The 13,867-nt window shown below is 39.9% G+C and overlaps 1 pseudogene; it reads left to right on the top strand.

Annotated features, from left to right (window-relative positions):
* LOC121656977 overlaps positions 1-9,652 on the top strand; it is a 28,123-nt pseudogene extending 18,471 nt beyond the window's left edge.
* The last annotated feature ends 4,215 nt before the right edge of the window (positions 9,653-13,867 follow it).

The raw sequence follows: 13,867 nt of genomic DNA, 5'->3' as shown, positions 1-13,867 counted from the left end.
GATTTTAGTTTGTTGTTAAAATGGTCAACAATGAAATCACACGATGCAGGTAAGACCTAAGCAGAAGTTTGGTTTAAAATGCCAAAAAAATTTGCAGCCACTTCAGAAGTAATATATCGTTTCCTCACAGTTCCCACTGAGGCCTACCTTTGGCTAAAACTGGTGATGTTTCAAAACACACAGTAGTGTTCTCACACAGCCAGGTCAATGGAGGGCACACCAGAAGACAGGCCATGGATAATGACCAGGTGTGTCCTCTGTAGTGAGTAGGCTGTGTTACATGTTATTTAAAACCTATACTATTTAAAATGTTTAAAAACTCGCTGGCATAGGAATCACTACTGTTGTCAATGTGAAGGTTAAAAGCACCAGTTATTAAAATTTTGTTGTATTTAATGTGTACAGTTGATAAAAACTCTGAAAACTCTTTAATAAAAAAGGAAGGGGGATTTGGTGGTCTATAAATTGTACTGGATAAAACAGGTGGGTTGTTAAAAACAGATGAGTAATGCTCAAATGAAGAATAGATTATTTGTGCTGATGTTGACTGTTGAGCAATCAAAGCTGTTCCACTGCCTTTTTACTTCCCCTGATAGAAAATAAAAAAAAACTAAATTTCGGGGAGGTACCTTAGTGAGTGTGACTGATGCATTAGTACCAAGCCAGGTTTCAGTTAAAAAGAGACAGTCAATATTATTGTCTAAATCAGATCATTGATAATAAAAGACTTGTTTGACATTTATCAGACATCTAAAGAGCCATGTTGAGTGTTGCAGGAAAGTTCGGTAGTGAAGTGAGTTCTATACTAGGATCTGTGTGTATGGGACGTATGCATATGACAGTAGAAGTATGTGGATGTGGATAGACATGTCTGTACTGTCTGCTGGTTATGTGTACTGGTATGTGATGTATCAGAGACTAAGTTTTAAGTGGGGGAGGTGTGTACTGGCTGGACCGTCAATCTGGGAAAGCTTTACAGGACTGGAGGGTGAGATCCATGTTCACAGTGAGAAGATGAGAACCTGTATGATTTGGATGTAAGCCGTCTGATTTGAAAAGGTGTGGTCTATTGTAGAATGCGGTGAGTTGTCAATGTATGGGATGTTGATGGAGTGACAGTAACCTTTTAACCAAATATGTAGCTGTCGGATGCAGCTGAACTTAATGTCTCCATGTTGGGGTGAAGGTATTGGACCAGAAATAATGCAATGTTTATTTAACTGTTTGAAATTGTCAATGAGGTTGATAAAATTCATCTTTAGTGTCTCTGACTGTTGGAACTTAAAATAATTTGTGCCTGCATGTATAACTATGGTGGAAGCTGAGGGGTGGTGATGAGAGAACTGGTGGGCGGAGTTGCTGATGTCAGTGACTACTGCACCTGAGTGGTAAGATGTGCAATACCTGTTCACGTGGACATAACGGAGAATGGAATCAAACAATGAAATTATTTCAATAAGTTTTTACTTCAAATCAGGCTTATATGACTGTTTATTGTATTTCTGTTTTACTTATTTTGTGGATTTACCTAAGTTTATTTCTTCTTTAAAGCACTTTCTGACCGTTGTCTGTGAAAGGTGCTGTATAAATAAATGCTGCTGAGAGTATGACAGCATTTCTTCTAAGATTATACAAACAAAGCAGAACCAGTAAATGTGATAGATTACAACAAAAGTTATTTATCTACAGCAAACAATTTATAAATGTATCAATTCTCTAAACATCAAACTTTAAACCAAACATTGTACTATTTCACTAAACCTATTTAAAAAAAAAAAAAAAAAAAAAGAATAGGACAGTTTTAGAGAGTAAACTGAAATTATTTTACCAACACCTCTTTTACCAGTTAAACATGTGTAAAATGAAACAGTCAACCATAAGAACACTATGAAACAGGTAAAACACGGTGAAGTTAAACCTGATTTTATCAACAGGTGTTCTTTGAGTCGACATTCAACATGAGTGGTGATTCACGTCTTACCTGCATTTTCTCTGTAACTTTCTCTCCAGGCTGAGTGTGTTTGGTCTCTCAGAGAGAAGCTGTGGACCTCTGTCCTCAGTTCTCAGCTCCCAGTCCTCCAGTCTGACAGAACTGGACCTGAGTAACAACGACCTGCAGGACTCTGGAGTAGAGAAGCTGTGTGGTGGACTGAAGAGTCCAGATTCCAAACTGGAAACTCTCAGGTCAGGATTTATCAAACTTGAGTGTAATAAGAGTTTTTATTCACGAGTAACAAACTTGTGGAAGCTGTTTGTATGAATATCAGATCTATGTGTGTGTGTGATTTTACTCTTACATCACAACTTTTTTCTTCATAGTCCATGTGTGCACAGGTTGCTGTTAAACAAGTAGAGCATACAACAGTGCACATGACAGTTAAAGCTAGACGCAAACCATCAGGTCAGGATGTGGATCTGGTTTTCATGTCTTTTCTTTTCTTTTTTTTTTGTTTTGTTGTTGTTGTTTTTTTTTTTATTTAATTTTAATTGTTCAAATTTCAGAGCATGAAATATGAATTTCTTTGAAACTTTGGTCTCATCCATAATTAAATATTAACTTTCAGGTCAGTTATTTATATTATCACACTGAGAATCTTTTAAACAGAATAATCAGCAGAGTAGTGTTTCACTCTGTTAACACTCCCACACCACCTCTCAAACTCAAATACACAGCGGGCCGAACTGGTTCAATGTTTATTAAAACTTTTTTTTTTTTTTTTTTTTTAATTAACTTCTAGCACAACAAAGCAAAAACAACAACAATCATTAAATTTAAAAACGAAGACTATTCAAATCTGTTGCATTTATTTCTTATGGTTCTATATGTAGTTCTCAAGGGAAAACATTTTCTACAGGCTAACAACCACAAATGTGTTATGTCTGGCTTTGATGACAGAAACATGGCATCCATGTCTCCATTCCCTGCTGCAGCGGTGCATCTGATGTAATCAGGAGAGAGCAGGTTTAATAAAATGAAGAGACGTTTTCTGTCTGGAACTTAAGAAAGAAGAAGAAGAACCTACGTTTCTCTTTGTCTGTCTAAACCCATGCGGATGGGCAGAAAATCGTAATTTTTGGACAGGAAACTGCTCCCAAAAGACGAGAAACTTTTTATTTATTTATTTATTTATTAATAAATGCGGTTTTAATTTAGGCAAGACAACAAATGTAAGACATGGTTTCTGGGCCTTCTAAATGGGCATTCTTCTGCCTCTGTTTTGGTGAATCTTGGTCGTAGCGAGATGAAACTTCCAGCTGTGGAATCTGTGAGAAGTGAGCTTTCAGTAGAGGAGTCGTTTGTTCGTGTTCATGGGGAAACATCATCTGTGTTTAAATATTTCTCGGACTTTGTGTACCTGATCTTTGAATTGTTTGTTGTCTTAATTGTGTTTGTTGGTGATAGAAATGGTTTTACTGAGCTGGTAGCTGAGATTCTGGACTTTCTGTGGATACCACACATGTTTAGTTGCACATCTGACGCTACACCCAGAAACTCCTGGTAGCAGAGGCTTCAGGTAAAGCTACACAGTCAAGCTAAGAATGAAAAGTTAGAGAAATTATAGGCCAGAAATCTGGAAAATGAAGCAGTAAAGGTGCATGGATGGAACTTATTGTGCATATTGTGAATATTTTTCTTTCCTCACCATCTAGAAGCTGTGAGACTCTAATCCTGCTTTCTGTCTTCACCCGATGGCTGATATTCATTCATATTCATCAGATATTTTTCCTTCTGTGTATATCCATAAATAAAACTCGTTTAGAGCTGTAAATGTTACGAGACTTTTCAAAAAGGCAACTTAATATATATTTTTTAATGAAGAGCCACCATAGGATAGTTTCCCAGCAGTTCTCTCAGAGTTTCTGTCATACATGTTCTTTTCTGCAGCCTGTCAGGATGTCTGATCACAGAGGAAGGCTGTGCTTCTCTGGCCTCAGCTCTGACCTCCAACCCCTCCCATCTGAAAGAGCTGGACCTGAGATACAACCATCCAGGAGACTCAGGAGTGAAGCTGCTGATGGCTTCACTGAAGGATCCACACAGACTCAGGTATGGAGAGGCTGCTGCAGCTACACAATGTCTGATAGAGGAGGAAGATCTGCAGACATTTTCTCTGTCCTTCACTCAGTCCTGCTTCATGCTGGATATGAGTGTTATATGAACCATCACACATGTAGGAGCCTTTTTCCTTTGCTCACAGCAGATATTTGAGTAGGAGAATCTCCAAGGAGAACATCTGCAGGAACAACAGTGATAACTGTCTGTTGGTCAAAAGTTTCTTCAGTCTGGAAACATCTCTGCAGGTTAAAGTGATATTCTGTCATAGAAACAACTTTTCTGGCCTCTGACCCTGGATCAGACACAGAGATGGTCCCAGAAATGTTAGTTTAGCTTAGCACAAATAAGTATACAGTGCATCTGGAAAGTATTCACAGCGCTTCACTTTTTCCACATTTTATTATGTTACAGCTTCATTCCAAATTATATTAAATTAAGCTCTTAGCTCAAAATTCTACACACAATACCTCAATATGACAAGGTGAAAAAAGTTTTTTTTGAGATCTTTTGAATTTATTAAAAATGGAAAACGAAGAAATCATATTTACATAAGTATTCACAACCTTTGTCATGGAGCTCAAAATTGAGCTCAGGTGCATCCTGTTCCCATTGATAAGCCGTGAGATGTTTCTACAGCTTAATTGGAGTCCACCTGTGGTAAATTCAGTTGATTGGACATGATTTGGAAAGGCACACACCTGTCTATATAAGGTCCCACAGTTGACCATGCATGTCAGAGCACAAACACCAAGCATGAAGTCGAAGGAATTGTCTGTAGACCTTCGAGACAGGATTGTCTTGAGGCACAAATCTGGGGAAGGATACAGAAAAATTTCTGCTGCTTTGAAGGTCCCAATGAGCACAGTGGCCTCCATCATTCGTAAATGGAAGATGTTTGGAACCACCAGGACTCTTCCTAGAGCTGGCCGGCCGTCTACACTGAGCAATCGGGGGAGAAGGGCCTTAGTCAGGGAGGTGACCAAGAACCCGATGGTCACTCTGGCAGAGCTCCAGCGTTCCTCTGTGGAGAGAGGAGAACCTTCCAGAAGGACCACCATCTCTGCAGCAATCCACCAATCAGGACTGTATGGTAGAGTGGCAAGGCGAAAGGCACTCCTTAGTAAAAGGCACATGGCAGCCCGTCTTGAGTTTGCCAAAAGGCACCTGAATGACTCTCAGACCATGAGAAACAAAATTCTCTGGTCTGATGAGACAAAGCTTGAACTCTTTGGTGTGAATGCCAGGCGTCATGCTTGGAGGAAACCAGGCACCGCTCATCACCAGGCCAATACCGTCCCTACAGCGAAGCATGGTGGTAGCAGCAACATGCTATGGGGATGTTTTTCAGCAGCAGGAACTGGCAGACTAGTCAGGATAGAAGGAAAGATGACTGCAGAAATATACAGAGACATCCTGGATGAAAACCTGTTCCAGAGCGCTTGAGATCTCAGACTGGGGCGACGGTTTATTTTTCAGCAGGACAATGACCCAAAGCACACAGCCAAGATCTCAAAGGAGTGGCTTCAGAACCACCCTGTGAATGTCCTGGAGTGGCCCAGCCAGAGTCCAGACTTGAATCCGATTGAACATCTCTGGAGAGATCTGAAAATGGCTGTGCATAGACGTCTCCCATCCAACCTGAAGGAGCTTGAGAAGTACTGCAAAGAAGAATGGGCGAAACTGCCTAAAGATAGGTGTGCTAAGCTTGTAGCATCATATCCAAAAAGACTTGAGGCTGTAATTGCTGCCAAAGGTGGATCAACAAAGTATTAAGCAAAGGCTGTGAATACTTATGTAAATGTGATTTCTTCATTTTCCATTTTTTATAAATTCAAAAACTTAAAAAAAAAACTTTTTTCACCTTGTCATAATGGGGTATTGTGTGCAGAATTTTGAGGTAAGAGCTTAATTTAATATAATTTGGAATGAAGCTGTAACATAATAAAATGTGGAAAAAGTGAAGCGCTGTGAATACTTTCCGGATGCACTGTAAAACTGTGTGGACAGTCATGTTCTTGTAAAGTTCTCTTTATAAATCAGTCAATGTGGAAATGTGCACGTGTTGATCAGACCTGTATTCCTACCTCTGTATAGATACATTTAAACACATGATGGATGAAAAGCTTCCCATGAATGATGATGCTCAGTGATTCTCCCACTTACTGGAGGCTCATGATACTGATTCACAGCAACAGAGCCAGAAAATTAATTTAGATGACTCACATTTAGAGTGGGAAGTATTTTGGTCCCTGAAGACTCGTTCCCTCTACATTCTTTCATTCATGTCGTCTTCTGTTGATGCCAGTACATCACACATAGGGATTAATGAGCATTAATTCAGCCACATTCAACAAATGATCAGCTGTGCAAAAAAAGAAAGAAAACTGTAATGAGGTAGACGATGAGTCATGTGCAATATCTATTATAAATAATAAGACACATAAAACAATAAGCAATTTTAATACAACTGTATAAAATCACCAATACAGTCACTACCCCCGTTGCACAAGAACCCCTTCCCTCATAAGTTTCTGTTCCCACTGTGATTAGACTAGTGCCATTACAGATTGGTATACTTTAAATTGCACCACAATTCTGTTACCTTAACTTATCTTACCTAATAACCTCAATTTATCATTTATATGAACAACAGAAAATAAATATTTTCTCATGATAGAAAACATATCCTTAATTGAACAAGGATATATGAACAAGAATGTCGTGTCATTCATAACTTTCTGATGCATCCGATGCCGACAGCCAGCAGATGGAGCTCTTTGACCTGGTCCTGGTCAAAAGATTTAGAACAGTATGCCATTTTCATGTATTTGGGTCAAAATTAACTTGATGATTTATGAGGCCTCGGTTTCACAATCCCTAGTCACACATGAGTGCCGTTGCTATATTTATCAGTTTCCTTCAATTAGCTTCACGCAGCTGATCAAAATGACAGAGACAGTCAGTGGAACCCCTCCCCCTGATCTGATCTGAAAAGAGAAGTTAGACAGGAAAACACAAATTATTTACTTCTTCATGCTCCTGAAGTCTGGCTTAGTGTTTTATGATTTGGACTCATAATAAGGATATGAATCAAAATGACTGAGAGAGTCACTGGATTTCTGTCCAGACTTTGTCACTTTACAGTCAATATTCACTCAACAGTCAAATGACTTAAATGTACGTTGTTTTACCAGAAAATGCATAGAAATACTAAAGATTTCAGACCTGTCGGTGGACTCGATTCCTGTCGGACTGGATCAGGAGTCTTCCTGTATCAGGAGTCTTCCTGTATCAGTGCTGCTTAACAGTGGTTTAAATAGATGATAAGGACCAACTGCAGCCACTAGGAGGCGGAGTGGAGACTTACTTTTCTGTAGGAATGGACTGATAACCTCTGATAATGTTGATTCAGTCATGTCATAATGGCTGGTTAGGGTGCTGGCAGAGGTGACTGGAGATGGCAGTGTGTGTGTGTTGTGATGAAGATGATGATGGTTACATCAGTTTTCCTGATTAACGTGAAAGGACTCAGTATGTTCACAGCTGATGTTGAGGAAAGATGAGACAGACTTTCCTGAATCCTGTCACATCCTGTATTTCAGCAGCTGCAGCTCCATGTCTGACCACCAGAGGCAGTCTAACCTCTCCTCTTTACTCAGGACTTTAGAGCTTTGATGATCCCATGCTGCTGATTCAATAATTACTAATTCAATAATCCATCAGATGATCAATCAGCTTCAGTGTAGATGTTGGAGTCAGTAGAAGCTGGTGATGTGACTGCACTTCAAACTGGAAATGAATAAGCAGACTGGATCAGATCTGGAAGAAGTGTGGTGAGTTGATGCTGCTGATCCCTCTGATTTGTTCCTGCTTTAGAAAGAAATGTGTTTGTGTCCACACAGCAGCAGGATCTGCAGTAATAATGTGAGGGAACAAATCCTCAGTGTGATGATGAAGCAGCTGTTAGTGGTCAGTAGGAAACAAGCTGTCACAGCTACAAACACACACATCATGGCCTCAAACAGAGTCTCTGACAGTCATTTAGCTTCATGTGCAGGAAAAGAAGCCACTTTAACATTTCCCAGCTGAGTCAGAACAAAGAATCTGAGCCAATCTGCTCTGCAGAGGATATTATTGTCAGAAGCTGATCAAAAAGACTTCAGGCAGAGAGAAGATGCAGCTCTTGGTAAGATCAGGAGTTTCTGCAGAGTTCTTCATCTGTGAAGAGATGAAAAGGAGAAGATGGTTAAAAAAATAAACCGACTTTCACAATATAGTTTTGTTGGTGTGGGTGTGGACCAATCAACTTCAAGATTCTACTCCTTCTAGTCTGGAGATGCTCCAATCAGGTGGATGAGTTCAGATGTTTAATCAATCAATCAAACTTTATTTGTATAGCGCTTTACAACAGCAACAGCTGAAACAAAGTGCTTTTAAACATGCAATAAAAACAGGTTAACAATAACAGTTTAGACAAAAATAAAACATTTTCAGAGTAAATTAGTGTAAAACAAGAGTCGCAATGTAGTTAAGTAGCAAATGCAAGTCTAAACAAATAAGTCTTTAGCTTAGTTTAATTAGATGTTGGACTGTTCCTTTCTCAGTGTAGAACAAAGTGTGTATGAGAGCCATGTAATGTCCATGTTAGCATGCTCTGACCCCTCTCCTCCTTTCAGGGTGGAGCCTGCTGGAGAACCATGGTTGAGACCAGGTCTGAGGAAGTGTAAGTGTGTTTTTCATTGGATTCATCACATTCAACCATCTTCACACTGTCCCATCACTCATTCATCAGTCAGCATCAAAGTGTCAATAGATCAGTAACTGCAGCTGGATTGTGTTTGTTCTCTCCATCAGATTCCTGTCCACTCACAATCAACATGAACACAGTGGACAGAAACCTCAAACTGTCTGACAACAACAGGAAGGTGACATGTGTGGAGGAGCTTCAGTCATATCCTGATCATCCAGACAGATTTAACTGGTTTCCTCAGCTGCTGTGTGAAAATGTTCTGACTGGTCGCTGCTACTGGGAGGTGGAGTGGAGAGGAGGCGTTGATTTATCAGTGAGTTACAGAGAAATCAGCAGGAGAGAAACCAGCACAGTCCGTTTGTTTGGATGCAATGATCAGTCCTGGAGTCTGAGCTGCTCTAATGATGGAGGTTACTCTGTCTGGCACAATAACAAACAAACACCCATCTCCTCCTCCTCCTCCTCCTCTGTCTCTAACAGAGTAGCAGTGTATGTGGACTGTCCTGCTGGCTCTCTGTCCTTCTACAGAGTCTCCTCTGACTCACTGATCCACCTCCACACCTTCATCACCACATTCACTCATCCTCTCTATGCTGGATTTGGATTCAGCTTTCCTGGTTCCTGGGTGTCTCTGTGTTGAGTGTAAAGAGTGTGATGGTAGCAGAGAAACTCTGGCTGGTGAACAGGTAGTTCAGTCTGTACATGTGTGTCTCTTTCACTCAGAAACATCTTTTCAGATTTATGGATTCAATCAGCTTCTGTGTGAAACTCTTCTAAATGATTCCTTGGAAACTTTTTCCTCTTCCAGTCCTTTAAAGATGGAAGCTGTGCTTCTTCCAGGATCCACATGTTGTTTCCAGTCAAAGCTTCACACTGAATATCAGGATGTTGTGTTCACTTCATATCAGCTGCAGTTAGTTTCACCTCATGATGCTGGAAATGAAAATCCTCCCAATGTTTTACTCTTAGTTTGTTTGCTTCATTCTGTCTTTATTTAGACTTTAACATTTTCACATGTTGAATTAGAGATTCATTTTCACATCAGAAATTTCATGTTTTGCTTCATTTTTTCACTACAAATGTTTGAATTTCTATTTTACATGTAGAATTTAAAGATTTTTTATTAAAAACTTTCACCTAAAAAATGTATACTTATTTTAATTAAAATTATGATTATATTATATATTATTATAGGGGCAGCGTGGCTCATGGTTCATGTCGAGGTGTCCTTGGGCAAGACACCGAACCCCTAATTGCTCCTGATGGGTCGTGCTCGAGCGCCTTGCATGGCAGCTTCCGCCATCAGTGTGTGAATGTGTGTGTGAATGGGTGATATGATGTATAATGTAAAGCGCTATATAAATACGAACCATTTACCATTTATTTTACACTTTTTGTAAAAAAAATTATTTATGTTTAATAAAAAAAAAATCTAATTTCTCTCTTATTTCCAGTCATGTTGTTTTGATATATAATGTCAGATTTAATTTTATTTAATTAAATTTTTATTATTTTAATCTACTAACTCATTGGAATTTTATTTTAGATGTTTTAATGTTTATCATCATGTTTAATTTCTTTGTTTCGTTTAGTAAATCATAAAAAAAAATCTTTGTCTTTTCTATCTTGAATCCTTTTTCTTCATGATGATGATGATGGTCATGGTGATGATGATGATGATGATGATGATGATGATGATGCTCCTGAACTAGGGGAAATCTAGACTGGAAACAGGCGGTAACCAGGCTAGGAAGCGCTGTGTAGCAGGAACATTGTGACTCTCAGAGAGAGAACGGCAGCTCGCGATTAGACGGCAGGCACGTCTCCAGGCAGACTGTTCCAGACTTTAGCCACTTAGCAGTAAAATGCAGCCCCGCCATGTTTGGTCCTGACTCCTAGAACCACCAGGAGACAACTTCCCGAGGTTCTCAGAGCCCGAGATGGTTCATAGCGTTCTTGCATGTCAGAGATGGTGCTAAACAAGGTCCTTTTAGTTCATGATGCAGAGTTTCCATGCCTTTTCCAAGAATCTCACCAAAACACATACCCTGTCTTGTTCTGGGACTGCTTCATAGCGCCTACCCCATCTAAAGAGGCTACCCTGCTCTGTGCTGGTCACACAGAGACCTCTGTGCTCGTCTTACATTACATTTAACATAGGGCTCGTTTTCATAGTGAGTTTATGGGAGCAGGTCCCTGGTTCAAAATAAAACATTTGTTGACGGATGTGTCTTTCTATGCTGCTGATGTTTTTTTATTATTATTTTCTTAAAATAGGGACAATGTGTGGACAATAATCACAGTGGTTCTGAATGTTTAAACCCTAAGGAACCCCCAGACCCCACATTGGGAACTGCCACTTTAGAGATTTACAAAGCAGCTGTGCCACAGAGCATCTGTCAGGTGGAAGACTTTCCCCTCCTGAATCTCCTCAGCTACACATGAACCAGGTAGTCTTGAACATATAAGTCTGAGTCATTAGTGCTGCTATGCTGGCCTGTCAGCAGCTCCAGCAGCTCTGGAAAGCTGTGGAGACTCACGGCAGGTTGTAGCAGCTGCAGGAATTGCTGTAAGTTGCTTCTGCTACGATTTGAACTGCTGTCTGTCACCAGATGAGGATCAGCAGGTAAAGAATAAAGTTCAGTGATACCCATTGCAGGAAGATTGCATCTGAAACTCTGTGAAGGAATAGAAGTCTGGAACTAGCAGATCTACGACAAATGAGCTCACATCATGCGTATAAGTACGTAGGTGAAGCCTCTGATGCTGCTGTCCATAGGAACGATGCATCAACACGGCCGCCATCTTGAGCCGAGGTAAGCCAGAGGCAGAGGTCTATCAATAATTAAAATTACCATAACTTGCTGAATTTTCAAACGATTTTCAATCGGTTTGGTTTGTTATAAATGTCACACATATTTATCATACACTTACACACTCTCAGACACACACCCACATGCTGAATTTTTTCTACAATACTCAGAGAAATAATAATGGCGATGCTCATATATGGAGTTATATTTGTGATTTTATTATGAACAATATAAAATATAAATAAATAAAAAAATAAAGGAATGAGTTAAACAAAACAAAACAAAAAAAAAACAGAAACACACACACAAAAGGATTGCCTAAATTAAAAAATTTTTCAAAATATCTCCAAAACGAAATACCTAAATTAAAGTTACATGTGTTCCTCTTGCTGTTTTGATTTAAAATAAAGAACCCAAATTTACCTCTGATGTGATGAGCCCAACAAATAATGAACCTGATAAAAGGCACCAAAGAACACTACACCAATATAAAACAGAGGCTTTTTAACACGTCAAAGAAAATAAAAGAAACACAGAATTCAAGACCAGAGAAATTTGCAAGAGTAAGGAAAGGCTTCATTCAAAAGGTACCATTTCTAATAGTGTATTCTATTATCATTTAATGGGCACTCCATTGTATTAGTGAAATATTATAACAGAAAAAATGGTCATCACACTAACTTTGCAAAGATGGTCAGGAAAATTAAAAATGGATGGCATCACTTCTGCCTGTAAAATAATTGACTGTCCAGTCCTGTCAAAGTCACCTAGGTTAAAATGACGGCTGCAGACGACTGAACAGTCCTTTGGTACAAAGTCTCTCTTCCTAAATGTTGCTACCCATGCTGCCTCCTCCATTTATCCACCCAAATATAATAAAGACTTTGTGAAAGACTTTTCTGATCTTCTGGCTGAAATTGTACCAAAGTATGACCGTGCACTTTTTCTTGGGGATTTTAATATTCATGTGTGTTGTCCTGAGAGGCCGCTGGTGAAGGACTTTTTAAACTTTATTGACTCTTTTAATCTGGTGCAGTGTGTGTCTGGTCCCACACACGAACATGGACACACATTAGACCTTGTCCTCTCATATGGTTTATCTGTGTCTAACCTGGAGATCTGTGATGATGCAAATTCCTGATCATATGCCAGTTGTGTTTGAGGTTGCTTTCTCATGTGCTGATTTTAAGTCTAGCACTCCTGTTCAGTGTCGTCTGTTTTTTAACTTTTTAACTGCTGGTCAGTTCTCTGTGGCTTTTAACCAGCTCTGTAGTCTCCCTGCCTCTGCCAACTTTGAGGAGCCCAGTTCCTGGTTCAACTCCTCCTGCCGAACTATACTGGACTCTGTGGCTCAAAGAAAAACTGTGAAGCCCAGGGTTAAATCTGACCCCTGGCTTAATCACGAAACTCAGGCAGCTAGACGGGAGTGCCGCAAAGCTGAGCGAAGGTGGAAAAAGGGGAAGCTAAGGTTTCCTTCCTCATCCTTAAGGACTGTTGGCGCTGTTACCAGCACACTGTTAGGAGGCTAAAAGAAATTATCTAGCAAGCCTTATTGGGTCTAATCGTCATAACCCACATTTGTTATTTAAAACCATTGACACTGTTCTTAATGCCCCACAGCTTGTTAGCTTGGAGGCATCTTCTGAGACTTCCTGCACTTTCTTTTTGATAAGGTTGCTACTGCAAGGACTCTCATCTCTGCCCCTGCATTTGACTGCTCTGTCTCTGTTCGTTGTTCTGCAGCTCTTGACGAGTTTGCACTGGTATCTTTTTTAGTTCTGGAAGATCTGATTGGCCATATTAAGCCGTCAGGCTCTCCCCATAATGTTGTTCCTCTTGGTTTCTTGAAAAAAAATTTTTCTTAGTATAGGGCAGGCAGTTCTGGCCATTATTAACAGTAGTTTGTCATTTGGAGTTGTTCTGTTGAGTTTTAAACATGCTGTGGTCCAGCCCTTACTTAAAAGACCTGGGGTTGATGGCAGCATGCTGGCCAATTTCAGACCTATTTTGAGGCTGCCTTTTATTTCTAAAAAAAGTTGTCCACACTCCACTCAAGCTGTTTTTAGATGAACATGAGTTCCTGGAGGTGTTCCAATCCGGCTTTAAAACCCCACCGGGGCCAAGACCTTCCTGTCGTGTGCAGTGCAGCTCCCGTACCACACTGTTGCACTCAGACAGAGAATGCTCTCTATGGTGGCTCTGTAGAAGTTTATCAGAAGCTGAGAGGAGAGTCCAGTCCTTTTGAGC

This window comes from Melanotaenia boesemani, chromosome 2 (assembly GCF_017639745.1).
Source record: "Melanotaenia boesemani isolate fMelBoe1 chromosome 2, fMelBoe1.pri, whole genome shotgun sequence".
In the NCBI taxonomy this organism is placed as follows: Eukaryota; Metazoa; Chordata; class Actinopteri; order Atheriniformes; family Melanotaeniidae; genus Melanotaenia; species Melanotaenia boesemani.
The sequence above is the reverse complement of the archived record's forward strand: the minus strand, read 5'-3'. Positions and strand labels throughout refer to the sequence as shown.